At 33.4% G+C, this 18,898-nt stretch overlaps 1 protein-coding gene across 29 annotated transcripts in view; it reads right to left on the bottom strand.

Moving 5' to 3' along the window:
• Positions 1-18,898, bottom strand: part of NRXN1 (neurexin 1) — a 725,132-nt gene that overhangs the window by 614,176 nt on the left and 92,058 nt on the right. The window lies entirely within an intron of this gene.

Here is an 18,898-nt window from a genome sequence, read left to right as displayed (position 1 = left end):
TGTAGTTGCCATAAAAATAATTTGAAGTACCACATTTGGAAATAAGCATGAGAAAGCACACACACAAAATATAGGGAATATTGAGAATAAAAACATTTGATAAACTAATTACAAGTTTTGTAATGCTAGTATTTAGGATGTTCTCTGAGCTATTCTGGGCACTGTAAAAACACGATAGGAAGCAATTCCTACTGAAACAGACAGAAAAATAATTGGAGAGTTTAGCAAGTGTTGAACAGTTATACAGTTTGGGAAAGTTGGGTTTCATGAGTTTATTTTGATGTGCTGAAGACTCGCATCAGGCAGGAATAGAAACCTTTGCAATTGGAAGATTCTTGAAGTAGTAAAAATGCACGTATCTTCAGGGAACAAGGCATGTTAATGTTCAAGAAGGGGCCAGTTTGTAGTCAACCAGGGCATCCTTGTTGAATAATTAACTTCACTAATGAGATGAAAAACAAGCAGTTTCTATTTTTCATGCTAAAAATTAGGAGAAGAAGCTTTGCCATACTTTTTTTTTTTTTGCTAACAGAGACACAAGGATTACACTGACTTTAGCAATTGTGTTTTCCTACACACTACTCACAATTTCTGAAAGTTTTTGAAATCAGACTTGAACAGTTTTTGTCAATAAATAATTCCAATAGATTAATAATTTCATAGATGATATAAATTTTCCTGATAGTCTGAAGACTATGCTCAGTACTGGCAGGGTGACAGATGGATAGTTATACATTTATAAGGAAACAGAACATAGACAGCTTCTCCTCTTCTTTTTATTACTATGATTCAATACTGTGTCTGTACTAGTTTTATAAATTTTTTATTTTTAATATTTCTTCTCCACTCTTATATCCCAGAGTTATGTATTGTAGGTCTTGACTAGTGCCTGATCATAATCAATTCTATGCTTCAGAATTGTTTCTGTCGCATAAAATTTTGCTTTCATCATCAAAGTGCAATTGTTTTATGAAGTGTGCTTTTTTAAAAGTTACTTCTGGAATTACTTCGTATATGCGTGATGCAAACTCATGAGTTTTCTTCAAAAGTTAAAAATCTGGAGAAATACGAGATTTTAAGTTATCAGAAAAGCCTGCATGAGAACCAGAAGAGGATTAAAGGTGTTGACTTTCTGGACATACATTAAATCCTCATAAGGGAGAGGGAAAACCTACACATGGGAAACAGAACTTCTAGTCTTGGAAAATGTAGCTGACAACAACACAGCCCAATTCTTTTACATTTTTTACAAACCATGATACATATAGGATATATATGTATATCCCACCTGCTCCTTGAGATGAAAACAAATTACCTTGTCCAAAATGGGAGGAAATTATCTGCATCAGTGATTTCTTGTAACCAAATTAGTTATGCTTTGTCCAGAAAAGTGTTGTGTTTTTTTTTTTAGTCTGGGCCTGTTGTTTCTGGGAACTGTGCCAGCATCCCTATATAATATTTTCCTTATCATCCTGATAGGCTTGGTAGTTTCTGATCTTTTTCACAATGTAGGTATACTAAAACAATTCTGTAAGTAGAGCCAAATGGTCCTTTGCTTAAATCTTTAGAAGGTGTTTAGGCATGAAACTCTGTTTTGAAATACCAACGAGGAAAACAACCTTAATCACTTTATACCATGGTTCTTAAACTTACCTTTCGATCCAGATGTCTGTTTCAGTTCTTACATTAGAGATCACTAATTATATGAGACAAGGGGCTGTATTTTATTTTTGTATAAAGACACTTTTGTATACAGTCACCTTATTGTATAAAAAGGATAAAAAAAAGATAAATATTCTTCCTAAGATATCCTTAAATCATGGAAGAAACTGATTTAAAACAAACATGCAAAACTCTTCCAGCAAACAGAATATTCCCCAAAAGTCCACTATTTCTTTTCTGCCCATGACATCAACGGATAAGATAATTCTGAAAAGCCCTTATGAGGGAAGACTAGTAACATTTTCAGTGGAAATAGTTTTTATACCTCTCTGAAAATTCAGGAAAAAGTGGAATAGAAATAGAGAACACATTCCTTTATAAATAGTTTCAGTATTAAATCAGTCTTTCAGGATTTTGTATTCTCTTTAATAGCTCTCTTATTACTGAATTATAAGGCTATAAGACATATCAAGTCATTGGACTCATAGCATTAAAGAAAAAGCATACCATCTTGTCATGTAAAAGAACAGACTGTTCAAATTTTCTGTTAAAGTAAGAACATACTGCATTTAATATTCTCTTATTCTCTTTTACTGAACTCAGAGTAACCAAAGCACAGTTAATGTCCAAAAAGCAGACTTGTGTCCATACTACTATGCAAAAGAACATACATGTGTGTCTTTTGTGGCAAGATTTCCTATTTTTCAGCACAAGTACTTTAACTTCTGTTTACTGTTTTCACATTGTATTGCTTTTGTTCTCCTTTGTTGAGCTATTTGGAAACAAGTAGCTTTTGACAGGTAATGACAATATCCTAAATTTGGGCGCACGTGCAAGTACAATCACAATCAACATTACTTTACATGGTTATGACTCCTATTACTTGACGTTCTTCAGTGACCAACTTTCATCACAAGTTCCATATAGAGCAATGTTTATGATAACAAGCTATACTGCCATTTCCTTAGACAACACATAAACACTGAAGAAATGTGGGAAACTAATCTAAGGAAATATTTCACGTTTAGGAGATGACAACAGTTTTCAACAGTTCATTCCTCTGATCTGTTTTGGATGAAGATAGGCCTGCAGCAGAGGCCCAGGGCAACCCAGCACCATTCACATCCTTGGTTACCTGCTGATGTCCTTCTCTTGGCAGGCAGAGAGACTTAGCAGCCCTCCCCAGTGCAAAGCCTTTCATGGGACCCATGCTCAAAGCAAGTCTACACCACAGTAAAGCTCAAAACTCACCAACTCACCACTCTTGCCAATGGGAATTTTGATTCCCCTGATACTGTATAAATACCTCAATTGTCTTTACAAATAGTAAATGTGAAACTCTCATGCACAAAGAAAAAAAGCTGGAAACCCCTACGCAAGATCTTAGAAGACACAGGATTAAAAAGAAGAAACCAGAAATAAGTTGGAAATCTCATTGACTTTTAAATATTTAGCATAGAAACAGGTTTTTGAACTAAATTAGTAAGAAATACTCTTTTCACCCAATTCCATGGAAAATCATGAACAGTTAGAAAGACTGAAAGACCATATGTACCACTCTGTTGCTCATAAGTAAGTACCCATAAACCTGAGAGGCAGATGTATTCTCCTGCTAGTTAGCAATGCATTGAAGTTGTTATCCTACTTCTGAACAAAATAAAAAATGATAACCTTTATGCCTAAAACAAGAACGCTGTTACAGACTTTAAAGATCTCACATTGGAGCCTAGTACTGTACTGCATCAGGTTACTTAAACTTTCTAGAGCGGGAAATTTCACATCTGTTCCTCTTCTATGCATTTATTTTTGGCTAGCTTGAGTACTCTTGCATGTCTGATCTGCCCTGACTTCCATTTTAGGACTGAATTCCTTTTTAGGACTTCAGCACCCCCAAACTTTAAAGAACACTTTGCATCTTTTCATCTTTTCTGATCTATGCCTCATTAGCTACAAATCTAAATCACAGCTACATTGTGAGTGAATTTTTTTTATTTTTTTTCCCCGAAATGCAAATTTTACATAGAAAATATAATTGATTATCATTTCTGAGGTTAGGGATGAATTTTTCAGATAGATCTGAAGCCTCTGAGATAAATTTGCAAATTCCCACTTTGAAATTATAACTTTAATACTGGCTTCACATGATTTTTATCTGTAAGAGAAGCATTAATATTTGTTTCCAGTAAGTTATCAGTGTTTAACAAAACCAGTTTAGAAATCTAATGTCAACAGAATCAAGTAGTCTAGTTACTTTAACTACCAATAGTTATGGCCATCTGGGTTGGGTAATTAGTACTGAAAAAACAATGCTTCAATGTGGAGGTTTTGTGTACTACATACACAGGTAGGCTTACCTGAAAATAAATAAATAAATTAATTAATTAATTAAAAAAAATAATGCCAGGGATAAAATTAGGGAAATTTGAGAAGAAATGGTGGCCAAATTAATATTTTAGAATGCATCACAAGAGCTTCCTCAGTATTGTGAAGGCCTAAATTGAGAAGTTATTTAACTGTAAAATCTAGACAACATACAACTCAGACAATGAACACTTCCCCTTTAATACATCATCTGGTAAACAGCTGTACTGAAAGGTTCGTATCTCCTATGTTGTTTGCGGTCTGCTCTTGCAACAGTATGTTGTCTTAAATGATTTCTATTCCCTCTTTCCCTGGAGACAGGTCATGAAAGATTTATAAAAGGCTATGAAAAAATGATGCTGAACTGACAATAACTGTCATGAAAGGGAGTTCCTTCAAAGTCCAGTAAATGAGACAAATATTAAGCCTAATGTACAGGCTTTTCTTCAGAGCACATCTTTAGCATTAGTCAAAAAAAAAAAAAAATCCAAGTAATGCATTAATTTCACACAAATAAATGAAGCAAATTTTAAAAAGCATATTTACTATCTAATAGTGTATTTAGAGACTAAATGTTATCAAATTAGTTTGTTATTAAGAATACCACATTTTATAGAAACTGACTCATTTCTGCGAAAACCATCTTTATTGTAGGATTACAAATCTGAAGAAAAAAAACTTGACTCTGCTGTCCTTCCAGTTGAATAGGGACTAGATCATGTCATCTTAGAGAATCTTAATTTGTTCCACCCTTTCCTTATTACTTAGAGTGACATATGGAATTTCAGCTTCCTCTCTGGTGTTGCACTTTTCCACTTACTTGTGTGCAAGAGGTAGTCATGGTGATTTCTTTCACTCCTCTATAGCTAAGTCCTAGTCTGGGATACTTACGTATCCCACATATAGATCACAAAATGCTTCTTTATGTGGTTGCAGTAAATTACACTTTTACACTTCCACCATTCTACTTTTATATGATTGCAACAATAGCTAACAGTGTTGTTTTGGATACAGTTTGGGTAAGGTTTTAAGAAACAGCAATCCAAACCTTGAGGTTTGGTCACATAGCCCTGATTCCAAGTGACAACTGAATGGCAGTCTGAGAGACAAAATTTTAGCTACAGCTTATTTAGACCTGGATCACTGTGTTAATTTTAATACATGTTGTTAAAATGTGGGACCATATCTGAGATCAGATTCATTTCAAACCTTCTAGCTACCATGGAAGTTTTAAGCAAGGAAGTAAGAAGACCAAATTGTGCTGTCAGTTACATTCAGTAAATGTGCGGACATTCAAGATGTAAAGGATTTGGATTTGAAGATGGTTTTATCACTTACAGCTTCTCAAAAACTACCTCATCTTTTTAGAGAACAGATGCTCAGCCCTGCTGATACATGGCTGAAACATATGGCTGTGGATCTTCAAGTTAGGAAAGATATAAATAAAATACGCATGACTTGAAATAATATCATACAACACTACAGATATATCTGTCTTACCAAAAGCCCAAATTAAGATGGCTAAATATTCATTAAAAAAATGAGAATATTACAATATTGTTGTGAAACAGGGAAAGGAGATAGTTCAGTATTAGGTGGAATTTCTTATAAACCTTGTCTGCCTGCAACTGTCTGATTCTTAAAAGGCCTCAAAAAATGTAAAATCTTGGATAGCAGTACATGTTTCTGAAGAACTGTCAGCAGGAACATGCAAAAAAAAAAAAAAAAAGTCTGTCCTATAAAAGTGTTTATGAATTGCTTCATCAAAATAGTAATTATAAACAAGAAGTGAAAACTTATCTTTTTAGATCCCAATGTATACTAAAAAATAAAGTAAAAGCTATGATTTCTTTACTAAGGTAGATGTTAATGCAAACAGGCTCTTAGACAATTGAATAATGTACTTGTATGTCATGGTCAATTCAAATTCTTTTTATTAGAAGTAGCTGTGCAGCTGGCTATATCATCTGTTGATTAAGCTAACAGGGAAACTCTGCAAGTTTCCTTCAGCATCTTAGCATATAAAATAAAAAATCTATGCCACTACATTTTTTTTTCAAATCATAGGATCATATTATGGGGTGGAGGTTTTTAGATTTTTTTTTTTTTTTAAACAGGAATCAATGAAGATATCTGCCAAGAAATCAGCATAACTATGTTCCACACAGGTAAGAACTAACATATACCTTTCCTTGAAAGAATCTGTAATGACCTCAATGTATTTTTTGCACTACCAAAAAAAAAAAAAAAACAAAAAAAACACATTGTATTACTTTCTATTTTTGTAGTTAGATATAAGTAAAACATACAATTAATTATTTCAGGGCATAAAGATCTTGAAAAACTGACTGCTGTTTTCTTTTTGTCCTTGTATGCTTCAGTTCGATTTCATTTGGAGGAAGGGAGGAAGTCTCTGCTCTGATTTTCAGTGTGACCAAGATGGGAAATAAAGAGCATACTTGTTCTTGGAAAACAAGCTCGATGTAACTGCATCAGCAATTATAAGCAATCAGAAGGCAACAGAATATTGGTTATAGTTAGGTGGAAATTCTTGCTTGCCATAAAATGAGAGGCAGTGTCACATTAATCTACTGCTTTTGTTATTGTGTTATACCAACAAAAACTCACTTTAATGATATCCTAAATACACTAGAGCACACGCATTTATTGCTAAGAAAGAATATTTATTACTCCACAAATATGACTGCTGTCTCATATGTCTCACATTTACAGACAGGAGTCAAATGGCCCACATACTTTTTTCACTGTAGAAAGGAAGCCATACATCTTTCCATATTCATGAAAAGATAGATTAGAAAATTATAATGTTTATATTCTCTCAGTTATTATGAACAGTAATGAAATATAACTAAATTTATACTAATACAATTAAGAATAACAATATTTACTAAAAATATAAATAATACAACAAAGCAGTACAGCAAAAGTATCATCTTATAACAAAAATAAATAAACATCTTTCAAGGGGAAGGAAAGAATACAAGATTAGAAAGCCACCTTCCTTCCCTAGAAGGCTAACTTAATCAGTTTAAGGATATCTTTTGCTTCCATTTTTGATCTTCCCTTGATTGTCCTTTGAATGTGAATCAGTGTTAAACAGAATATAACTCTCCATTTCTTACTGCATATTGAGTTTCATGATCTAAAAAAAAACCATGAAGATTCATGAGTTAGTTTTGCATACTCTAAATGACTTCTCAGGACTCTTTCTGTTACCTAGCCATAATGGATACTTAGGTGACTTGTTCTAGGCCACAGCTTGCTTGACTTCATTTTAAATTCCAATCCAGAAATCAGAGTCTTCAAGAAAGTACTGTCAATATTCTGTTAAAAAATGTCTAACATATATAATATTGTACTGCATTTCCTAGTATACTAGCAGCTTTCTTTGCCCAGGGTACATTTTACAAATGTGTTCTACAAATGTAGAAGCCCATTCTAAAATGCAATGTGATGAGGTAAGTCCCTGTGGCAGATATGATATTCAAAATTAAGCATGTAGTGCTTGTGAAGATACATGCTCAAGAAGACTGCAGATTGCATCCAGATTTATATCCTTTTTTGATTAAGATTCAATGAATCTCACATCAACACTATTTCAGTAATGGCCAACATTAACAGAATGGGTCACAGGAAATTCTTAAATCCCAGTTTCCACGAGATGAAAAAAAGGTTTTGAAAACCAGAATTCCCTGTGGAGTGGAAATTATATTTTGATCAGAAAGACACAGAGCAAATTTAAAGATTTTAAATTTTGTTGCTCTGTTTTGGGCCTACAATATGCTGATTCTACATTACTTTACTATGTACATTACTCATTAAAGAACCAGCAGAACTATTTCAGTTGGTCTCCTTGGCCTACTTCTCATGAAGTCCAAAGACATGTCAGCACTTAAAGAACCTACCTAATCTAAAGCTCACTGGAGCAAGATGGTACAGTTTTCAGGGTCCTCTGTAACATACCTGAAGCATTCATCTTTGTTCAAATCCTCATGAACCAGAGCAAGCTAAGCAGAAAAAATATATGAAAGTATATAGAAGCCAAAGATGTGTATTTACTCTTGTCTACATGAACTTCTACGATGAGAGTGCTTGTGTGAAGTTCTTACCTTCACTGTAAATGATACATTTAAATAAATAACAAAAAATGTTCTTATAATTCAATATACAGTAGAAGTTGAGACAGATCAACCTTAGTCTAAGTGTTATTGATATGGAATAGAAATGCAAGCAGGGGAAAAAAAAAGATCGGATCCTTAGACATTGTATGTTGGTGAAGCTGCAGTTATTATCCTACAAGTAACATAGGTTTTTGAAAATTCAACTCAAAACACTGACATAAAAATCTGTCTGTAGAAGTTTTTTCAACAATTTAAGATGATCCTATGTTTAAATGGCTATTATTTTTTATTCCTTTTTGCATCACAGTATATAAGCATCCATTACCAGTAAAAACAAAAAATAAACCCTACTGTTTTCATTGGCTTTTCTAATTTTTTAATACAATCACTTTTCAGAGCAATTCATAAACTGACTATGTCAAAACTTCTCACTTCAGATCAAAGTCAAAACACAACAACTACAAAAAGTTTCATAAAATAATCATGTCTGAAACAACTTTAAAAGCCAGCTCCTTTCTGACTCAACTGCACTGTTCAGATGTAATTTTAAGTTTACGTGAGAAAGAGGAGACAAATTTTGTCTCTCCTGTGAGGTGATGGATTACTTTCTAAGCCATGCTCAGAAACATACTTGAAGAAAACATTAATTTACAGAGAGATCTAAATCTGATTTTTTTATTCTCATCTTTTTTCTTCTACAGCCATGAGAGTACTTGTGCAGGTTTCTTAAGGTCCATTAGTAAGTCATATTTTTAAAAAAATAAATGCATCAATAGCACAGAGTTCTTAAAGTGCAATGAAAAAGCCCTGCAACTTAGTGCTACCTGTAAGAGGTATCTACCAGTATCCCACTACATTCCTGTCACAAGACTCCTGTCAGCATGTGCAAACTGAAAGACCCGCTTATTGTAAAACTTCGAAGTAAAATTGGTATGCAGCTTATCAGTCATGGGGTAAAATAATTATTTTTGAAAAGAATGACATCCTTATTACAGGGATGGAGACAAAAGGGTGAGAACTCATGTACACACTTCAGTGAGTGAGCACAGCAAAATAAAAAAAAAATATTTTACTGGGACATTTAAACTTTTGCATACTATTTAATTGTATTTTATTTACAGTGATAGTATTGCATGATTCCTGGGTATAGCTTGTAACTGCAGTGAGAGGGATTTTTCTACTACTCATTTATATGGAAAAAAATGCTACTGTTAAAAAATTAGGTTAGGAATATTTTATGAGAGTAAGGAACTGCTGATTTAAAAAAAATTAAAAAAATATATCTTCTCTCTCTGGCTTGCGGTATTGTACATTTGCCTATATACTCATCAGACAGAACTGAATTGCCAATAGCAACAGATTTTCTGCTGCTGATGGGTGGCTTATATATTGTGAAGATGAAGGAAGCTCAGGATCTGACTTCAGTAGGATCACCAAAGTGGATAGCATGGGCCAACTAGGAAAAAAAAAAAAAAGTCCCTTGCACTTCTCACAATTGGGAACTACTGGGAACTACCTTTTATGTACGTGGCTAGGGGCAGCATTTGGCAAAATAACCTTGGATCCAAGATAAAATGTCATATACATTCCATATGTTGAAAATATTAATCAGGGGAATGTTTCATCTCTGAGGGAGAGAGATCTGGTATCAATGTTTTAGCAGACTGCCAGGACAAACTCCTCTCTTAATCAACAGGTGTTTTGGAACATGAGGGTCTATATATAGCTGAATATTTGCATAAAATGAGGAATTATCGCCATCATTTAGACTAAACACAGCAATATGGGTGTTAGACCTTTTCAAAGTTTTCTTCACCAGCTTTTCCCTTCCCCTCTAGCAGCACTGTCAATAATGAAGATGTGTTTTAAGTATAGCAATGAACTCTATTACCAATTATGAATTTTATAGAAGTTATGCTGAAATCTTATTGCATTCTCAAATATAGTAATGCTTTGGAGCAAAATGTTGAAGCCTGTTGTTATTACTTACTACATATGAAAACAGAAGTAATGCTAGTTTAGTTTAACAGCTTCCATAAGAACATACTCACTTTTGATATTTTAGTTTAAATTTGCTTTTTAGAAAATTAGTAAGAAAATCTCCTACTATTTAGGGAACAGGAAAATAAGTTGAAACTCTGATGAGACCACAGCACATTCTGACATCTAGTATCACTTCACAAGACAAAACAAAACAAAAAATCCCACACCTTGCAAAGAGATATTTTATGAAGTTCCTAGTCTTTATTTACAAAATATGAATATCGAGCATGCTGCCTGCTGAGTAGCTTTTAACTCTTCAAGGAAGCATCACGATGCAAACATTTGAAAAGCTATTTCATTTTAGGGAGAAGGACAGCAAGAAAAAGGGTCAGATCCATGTAAATCTTATCAGCACGTATTTTAGCAAAAGGAGGAGAGTATGTAAATATACATACAGCAAAGGATTTTTCTAGCACAAAGACACACCTTCAAAGAAATTTAAACACTAATTTTTGAAGGAATAGATTTTTCTGTGATCTATTTGCTTAAATCTTTGCTAGTAAAGTAGAAGAAAAAATCTTCCCTCGTTTCATTGAATTCCTCCCTAGACATCACTTTTCTGGCCATTTTGATCTTTCTGTTCCAAGATAACTTCAAATGGGAGACAGGAACAGAAGGAAAGTCTGTTTAATTATCACTCTGCACACGTTGCCATCTTTACCCACATAGAGGAACGCAGGAAGAGGCTCTCACATCCTCCAACACCCGCTCTCAGTTGGCTCAGTCATTTGTGAAATGTTTGCCAGTCTCTCTACTAGCTACTCTGAACAAACACAGCAGCACGCTGGGTGAGCATTCAATATGAATGGGGCGAAAGAACATGTAGAATAATTTCCAGCACTTTCCTCAGGAAAGCATTTTATTTTAGCTGTTTTCATTTGAAAACAGCAAGAGATCCTTCCTCCCGAAAAATATTCCTGTTGCATGAATTTCATTAGCATAGCTAGATAACTCTGACTGGATACCAAATGGTATGATTTACATTCCCGTATATACTTTCTGCCATATGTCCAGGAGTTGGATGTATCCTCTATATATTATAGTCCTGGCTGATTCATCTACAGCCAAGCGTTCAGAAATGTGTGCTTATGGCAAAGAGTAAGGGTTTCCGTGTCAGTCAGTTTTATTTGTAAAGATGAAGAAAATGACTGGCTTATAAATGTCAGAATCAACTGAAGTTTCCCTTTGATTTCTCATTTATACAGGATAATAAAAATACATCACATATTACAGAGAAATAAGTGATAACTCCACCAAAAGTGTGGTTTTCTCTGTAGAAATAAAAACAAAGCTGTAACTATTTTCCATACATTTAATATTTAAATTGATTTTGTTAAAAAAAATCATAAAAATGAATATACAGAATTTATCCCTCTGCAACATATTGATTTTGATGATTTCCCATCATAAAAACATTTCCATAGGCTACAAATACCTGAAATCTTTCTTTGAGAAAGTACAGACTTGCAAAACATATCCTAAATTGACCAGTGGCATAAACCATAAAGTAAAATAATGCTTAGACTGTCTACTGTGTTCAGCATCTGGTAAGTTAACATGTTTAGTGCTTTAGCTTTGACAGCACCAAAGAAGGTATTTCTGAGAAAACAGAGATACAAAAGATGAATCATAAGTTTTTGCAAATTGATATCATATTAAAAGTGAGATTTAAGAACTATCGAAAGAAGCAGCTTTGGGTTCAGTATCTAACATTACCAGAAAAGTGAAATTCCCATGAAGCAGTGCTCTATCACCATGGCAACCTTGCAAGGTAACACAAAAGAGTTCATCTTTATGCAATGAAGTTTTATAAAATCTATCATTCCAAATGTGACAGCATGTGCTATCTTTTGGGTCTGCTGTGACACCACAAGGCATAGGAGTTATTAAATATAACCAATGCCTCATTTATTACCAGTCAAAGAAGTTACCTTTTAAATGCAAATGTTTAAAATTAAAATGAAGGGTTTAATCAGTAAAACTTCACAACCTTAAATTACCATAGGGAAAGCAACAATATCAGCTTTCCCCACATTGTATTTTAAATACATTTTTAATATATTAATCCTAAGATCAGTGCTAATTTTTGACAACTATGACATGACCTTTAGAAGTAAAACTAATAAAAGCAGTATGACCATTGCCTTTTGAAATAAACCCCTATAATCTGAAAGCATAAAAGCTATACTAATAATTGATTACAAACAGAATTACAGTGCAACCTAGAGAGCATGTCATTAGTAATTCTCAAGACTCCCTTTTTTCCACATAAATGTAGTTTATTAAACTTAAAACATGTTTGAGAGCAAGGTTACCAGGCAAACTGCCTCAAGTGCTCCAGGTTAATTCCATTCATGTTATTTTCTACCGAATGTCTAATTGTGAATGACTCTTCCTATTGATCTCTTGCCTGCATCAATAACTTTTTTTCCATCTCTATGAACCACACATGGAGAAAAAAAAAAAAACTGTAATAGATTTTTTGTACAGAGGCTGATGTCTCTTTTTTTTTCCTCAAATGTCATTTGTTATTTTGAAACAGCATACAAAACAAAACGTCCAGGAATGAAATGAAACTATGCAAATTCCAACAAATCAAAAACTTTCAAAATACTATGTTGAAGTTCTTATTTTCCTAATGCCTTTTTTTTTTTTTTCTCCTTTCAATTTGTTTAAGTCTAGACAAAGGTATTTTAAATGATTTAAATGACCTTTAGGATTTCAGAACATGCACAATGCTGGCTTAGTGAATGTAAGCAAAGTCCACAAGTAACCTCACGAAACTGCACCATAAAAAGAACATTTTTTTATATATATTTTTTTTTCTCCTCATATCGGGGTATAAGTGTAACTCAGGTATGGATTCAATAATAGAATTATACAACCTGATGTGGCTTGATTTCAAAGATTTTTTTCCTAGGTTAGTATGACTATTAGGCATGTATCTTGAGCAAATGTCTTTGTAATGTCAGCAATAGAATTTACATTCTTCAGAAATAACCTGTTCAAATAGAACTGAGGTTTTGATAATAAGTAGACTATGAAAGGTACAGGTGTACTTTCATAATAAATATAGCATATGATCTTAATAAGGACAGAAAGTCAAAATTATCTGCAGATCCATCTCCTCATCTAAGCACTTTTGAATTCCAAGTAACTTCATTAGGCAGAAAACAAACGAACAAACAAACCCAACAACCAGACAGAAATGTGTTGTAAGCACAAGACAGCAATTTTCCAGCTTTGCTGTACCCTTTCAAAGGATTCTGATGACCAAAAATAATAATAATAATAATAATAATAATAATAGTTAAAAAAAAGTACTGTTGTAGCCAGTTTCCTGATACTTATTCCAGCAGACATATGGGCTTCCTGGCACCACTTTACATTACAGTACAACAGAGAAAGGCCTCTCTGAAGAAGCACTTCTTCACATGAATCCCTGGATGCAGTAATGGGACATTCATCTTCACATAATTTGTCTTAAGTGTCTTTGAGGTGGCTCTAAATTCAGCTGGCGTTGAATTATCTCTTGATAGAGTTCATGAAATAGTACAATGTTCCATAAAATATACCTGTTAGCTGTCTTGCTCTTAGATTCACCCCGCTTGCCTTCTAATTGTTCACATAAACACAGGGTTTTGTAAATATGTAGCTAAGATCTCAGTGTTAAAAGTCTCAATCAACATTGAAAAAAAATCACACACAAATTAAAGAATACAAAAAGTCCGTAAACTACAACTGCAGCTTTCCCTCCTTTCATAGAAAATATCTTGAAAGCCTTATTACTGCTCACATGTGCCTAATGCCACTGCTAAGATTTCATGTTGAAGCAGATGTGAATTGTGAACAAAGACCCACCCACATTTATCAAAGTTTTGCTGTTCCTTCTCCATAGAAAATCTAAATGGGAAAGATGAAAACATCAAATATAGTAACTTGGCTTTGGGTTGCAAGACCTAAAACTCATTTCATTATTCCCATATTATAATATTAAACTGCTCAGACATCTTATAAATAACATATTTCTTCTTCTTGACATCATCTCTTTACAGAATATATATATATATATATACTTTTTTTTAAAAAAAAAGGATACAAGTTATTCAGATTAAAAGTCATAGTTAAAGCTTTTTAGTTTATAGCAACCAAAACTGGACCATTGAAAACTTGCTTAGCACACCTATGTTTTTCCTTGCATTATACACCAAAGCCCTTCTTGGTTGACTGCAGCTGCTTTCAGGAAAAGAATAATAGATAACCAGAACCAAGAGTCAGCTAACTCTGAGAAACTTCATCTTAACAAGAACATATTCCCAGCTCTAAAAGCAATTTCATCTCTGTATTGTCAATATTAAAGCTGTATTTTAAGTAATATAATATTGTATCTTTATCTGCATTCTGATTTGAATAGAGTAATTAACAATAACTTCTTAGTGTCTTTGATTAAGAAATAATTTATATAACTTGCTGAACTTAATAATTCCACAAAATCATCTACTTTCTCTAACATAAATTTGTGACCTACTGTGTTTTTGTTACTAGGGCAGTTTGTGCATGCTTTTGCAAATACTGTAACTGCTAAACAGCAATTTTCTTGTTACATACTTCACATATGAAAAAATAAAGAGAAAATTTATAATATACGTGGTTTTTAAATCCATATAATCCATAACATTAAAAATAATAACAGTGAACAACAAACCTCATTTTAATTAATAGGAGTTTTGCCATGGACTTCAGTAAGGCTAGGATATTGCTTTAGAGTATTTAACCAATAAATAAGATTACAGACAGATTATTCATTTAAAGTAGAGTTAAGTCTACTCCATAAAGCTCAGAAATAAAATTTCAATATATTTAATGTTCTGATATATCTGTTGTGTACATTTTGAAGTGTTCAGGATGCAAATATACCGAGGTCGTAGTCTGAGACTTTCTTTTCTGTAAATAAAGGTTGCTATGTGTTAGTTATAAAAAAAGTAATCTGACTGTAAATATAAATTTATTCATTTCAAAAAAGAATTTATTTCCTGAAATAATTCCACTAAAAAGGCATTTATGTAAACAAAAATTAGTGACTGAGTTTTATACTATTCAATTACCGCTTCATTACATAGATAATGATAAATCAATTTATAACAAACATTTAAAAACTACACATTTTTCTAGATTATCCCACAGCTTAATGTATTCTTTCATGACATAACATACCAGAGCCCAAAGTCTTACAGTCTTAGCCCTAAGCTAAAAATATTCCTTTAGCAGCTATTGGCTATTTCAAGGCTTATATTGAAGGACATATATTTTCATATCTCAGCAGTGGAGAAGAGCAATGCATAATAAAACAAGGTCATGGCAAAGCAATACTGCAAATGAAAAAAAGATATATATATATATATAAAATCAATGCTAATATTATCTATATTGATGACCCTTTTCATTACCATCACTCTGAACACGAAACAGATTTCTACCATACGAGCTTGCCAATACTATTTGTGGACTGGAAGAAGGAGAGCAGGTGCTTTCTTTTTCTTACTTTTTTTTACAAGTAATTCAGTGTTAAACACAGCACTCACAGTTTACCACATGAGCAGATTAGTAGCTGACATAATATCTGGTTTCATGGCACAAGATTGGCTTTTATACAATTATATCCAATCCTTTTATAATAAACAATGCCACAGCCAAAACTGATCTCCCTTATAAATTTAGAGCAAACAGTTGTTATTCCCAAGAGATGGCATACAAAAAAAAAAAATCCTGGTGCAAGGGTAGTGAGTTTCATGCATTGGCATCCCAGCAGCAGCTCTACCAAAACTTCATCACAGAGGTAGCAACAACACTCTTCGGGAACTTCTGCCAGTTGAAAATGTCTGCTTAGAAGAAAGATGCCTCTCAAAATTACTGGTCTACCTTTGATAGCCTCTTTCAGCTCTTGACCACAATGGACTTACTGCTTGACATATCTTTGCCTGCACTTCTACCAGAGTAAAAAGACGTAAAATAATGAAAACAATACTGGCTTTTCTTCTGTCTCTATTTCCATATATGACAGGTAATGAATTATAACCACTTATTGACCATCAGCTCACAGCAGTGTGTGCTTTTTTTCTTTAAGACCACTGAAAACTAGATGACATAAATAGTTTAATAATAAGAGGTGGAATTACAATATTAAATATATATATTAGCTGCCATTTGATAATATAATCCATATGCAAATCATCAGTAGATTTTTAAGACATTTTCCCCCAATCCCCTTTACTAACAGGATTTTCTTCAGGAAAGTATCATTAAGTCATTACAAGCTGATCTGTAATTCTAGAAGCTCACCTTTCTCCACTTGCAGAAGGCTACATTTGACAGCTAAAGCAAAACCTCAAATTTTTGTTTACAATATGATATGCCAGACTAAATGCACTGCATAGCACCTTATTCAGCAAACTTCAATTTTCACACTTTTATTGGTTTTATAATAGCAGACGAGTCCTGAACTTCTGAGTACTGGAAGGGAAGTAATTTTACACACCACATAATCTTGGCTGATCCAAACCTTAAATCTTTTCTGAATGTGTCTCAGTCACAATAAAAGATTGAGTATGCAAGATCATACAGTCACTCTGGTGGTTCTGCTGTCTGTGGTGGGTCAACCTGGCAGTGACTCTGCTCAAGGCTTCATGCTACTGCCCAGTGTTATTCCCAGCTTTGGTTTTAGCCATGATGTAAATATTTCACATATTGCTGTAATCTTCATTATTTTAGGAATTCTTTCCAGACTCTCAGCAGATGAGTAACGAGAGGTCAGAGCCCTAATAAAGACCTTCTCCACTATTTATATACTAATCAAATCATAATATATCTCACATTTAAATGTGTTTCTATAATTCAGGTTAATAGTCCATAACGAAGTGCCATTAAAATTATAGGTGCATTTTTAAGCTACTTTGAAATAAAATGTTTTAACAGATTTGAATTCAAAGAGAACAAACAAAAGCTAACAAAGCACACTCAGGACTATGGCCACAGCCGTACCTTCTTAGCATTTTTGTGTTCAATGCCAAAATTTAGATCTTTGCATATTCACAACCTAGGCTGCAATAACCACAGTTTAGACCTTTGCTCATCAACTTCTTCACAGATACAGGCATTTCCAGCACTAACATTCTCCCAGCACACAAAGGCACTTAGTATTTTCACATGTATTGTAGAACAACCCTGCATGCTAAGCCAAGCATTGTAAATTCTCGCTGGTACAGTCTCTTTAGTAGTTAAGTTAGATCTCTACTAGTATTACAATGCTTAGGTCCACCTTGTAAAGCCTTTACTACCAAAGGATTTTTTTTTCTTTAAAATTAATAGTAAGAAAGTCTGGCTGCCTTTGGATGTATAATTCAATTTGAAGAATTTAAAAAATTTTACTGAAATCACCCCTATTTGCCAAAAGGCTGACAAGCTATTTGCACAAAACCATTGAAAGAATTCTGGGAGATGTCAATAATGAATAGGATAACTGTTCTCCAGCTTGATAACTAAAGAGAGCTTGCTGATAAATTTTAAACACATTCAGCATGCTGTATTGTGTTCTAGAGTCACTTTACATAGCCATCACTCCTGGATTTATACAAAAAGTAGTTCTTAAATAGTACTACTTCTGTTTCAGATCAGTAGACATTTTAATGCCTGTAAGTAACATTTGTACATTTATATACCAATTCCTCATAAAGTTTTTAGACGTAAAATATCAAGAGTTGTTTTTGTTTGTTTGTTTGGCATTATCCATGTTTGGATATAAAAATTCAATGCCTTTATTTAAAGGAATATAAATACTTGGACATTAAATTAAAACACATTATTTTATGGCATAACATATGCTCTACCCATTCCCTTTTTCTTCTACATTCTCTTCTTTTCCACCGTTATGAAAATATTGAGATTTGAAGCATTTGTGCCCCTCAAGGTCTTTATGCTTTTAATACTGTGGTTTCGGTATAGACATATAGACCTAACCAGATACCTAACCCCACATGTTAGACTTAGGTACCTTCATACTTTTAGAAAGCTATCTGAATACATATCTAATGATTATGTTTTGGAGAGTCAGATTTTATTTTGACTATTTTCCTTTATTTAAGGTTAAGCTATACAAAACCTCATGAAAATTTTGGTGGAAATGGACAGAAGCTCTGTTTAAAGGAAGGAAGTCAAAAACAGTTTAACCTCATCTCTTTCTAGCTTGTAGAATCAGGCATAGCAATTTTTTTCTCTTCTGACTTTTTATGCTTTTTATCTCTTTTACTACTACTGTCAACTCCTGGATGGCATGAGTGCACTCTGCTACTTAATCTTGCCCATGGACCTAATCTGGTTAGGCCAATAGGCCAAATAGGCCTATGCTTAAGACTTGGAGGTCTTGGATTTTTGTCTTCATTAACCTTTCTGTCTAGATATAGACCTACTTCAAAATATCCTTCTTCTCAACTGGTCTGAAAGTATGCATGATAGACAGTTCTCTTTAATTCATTATATTTGAAAAGATTCTTTGCTGATATACCTGTGATGATGCTATCAAGCCTATATATTTAGTATTAGTTTCAGAAATATTTCAGAGTTAAAATATAGCACTGAGGGGAAGAGGATGGCTGAAGGAACCCCCTTCCTCTCCCCCAAAAATATTGTTATGAAAT

Source organism: Anser brachyrhynchus (genome assembly GCF_964034855.1).
Source record: "Anser brachyrhynchus genome assembly, chromosome: 3".
In the NCBI taxonomy this organism is placed as follows: Eukaryota; Metazoa; Chordata; class Aves; order Anseriformes; family Anatidae; genus Anser; species Anser brachyrhynchus.
This window is presented reverse-complemented; position numbering and strand designations above follow the sequence as displayed.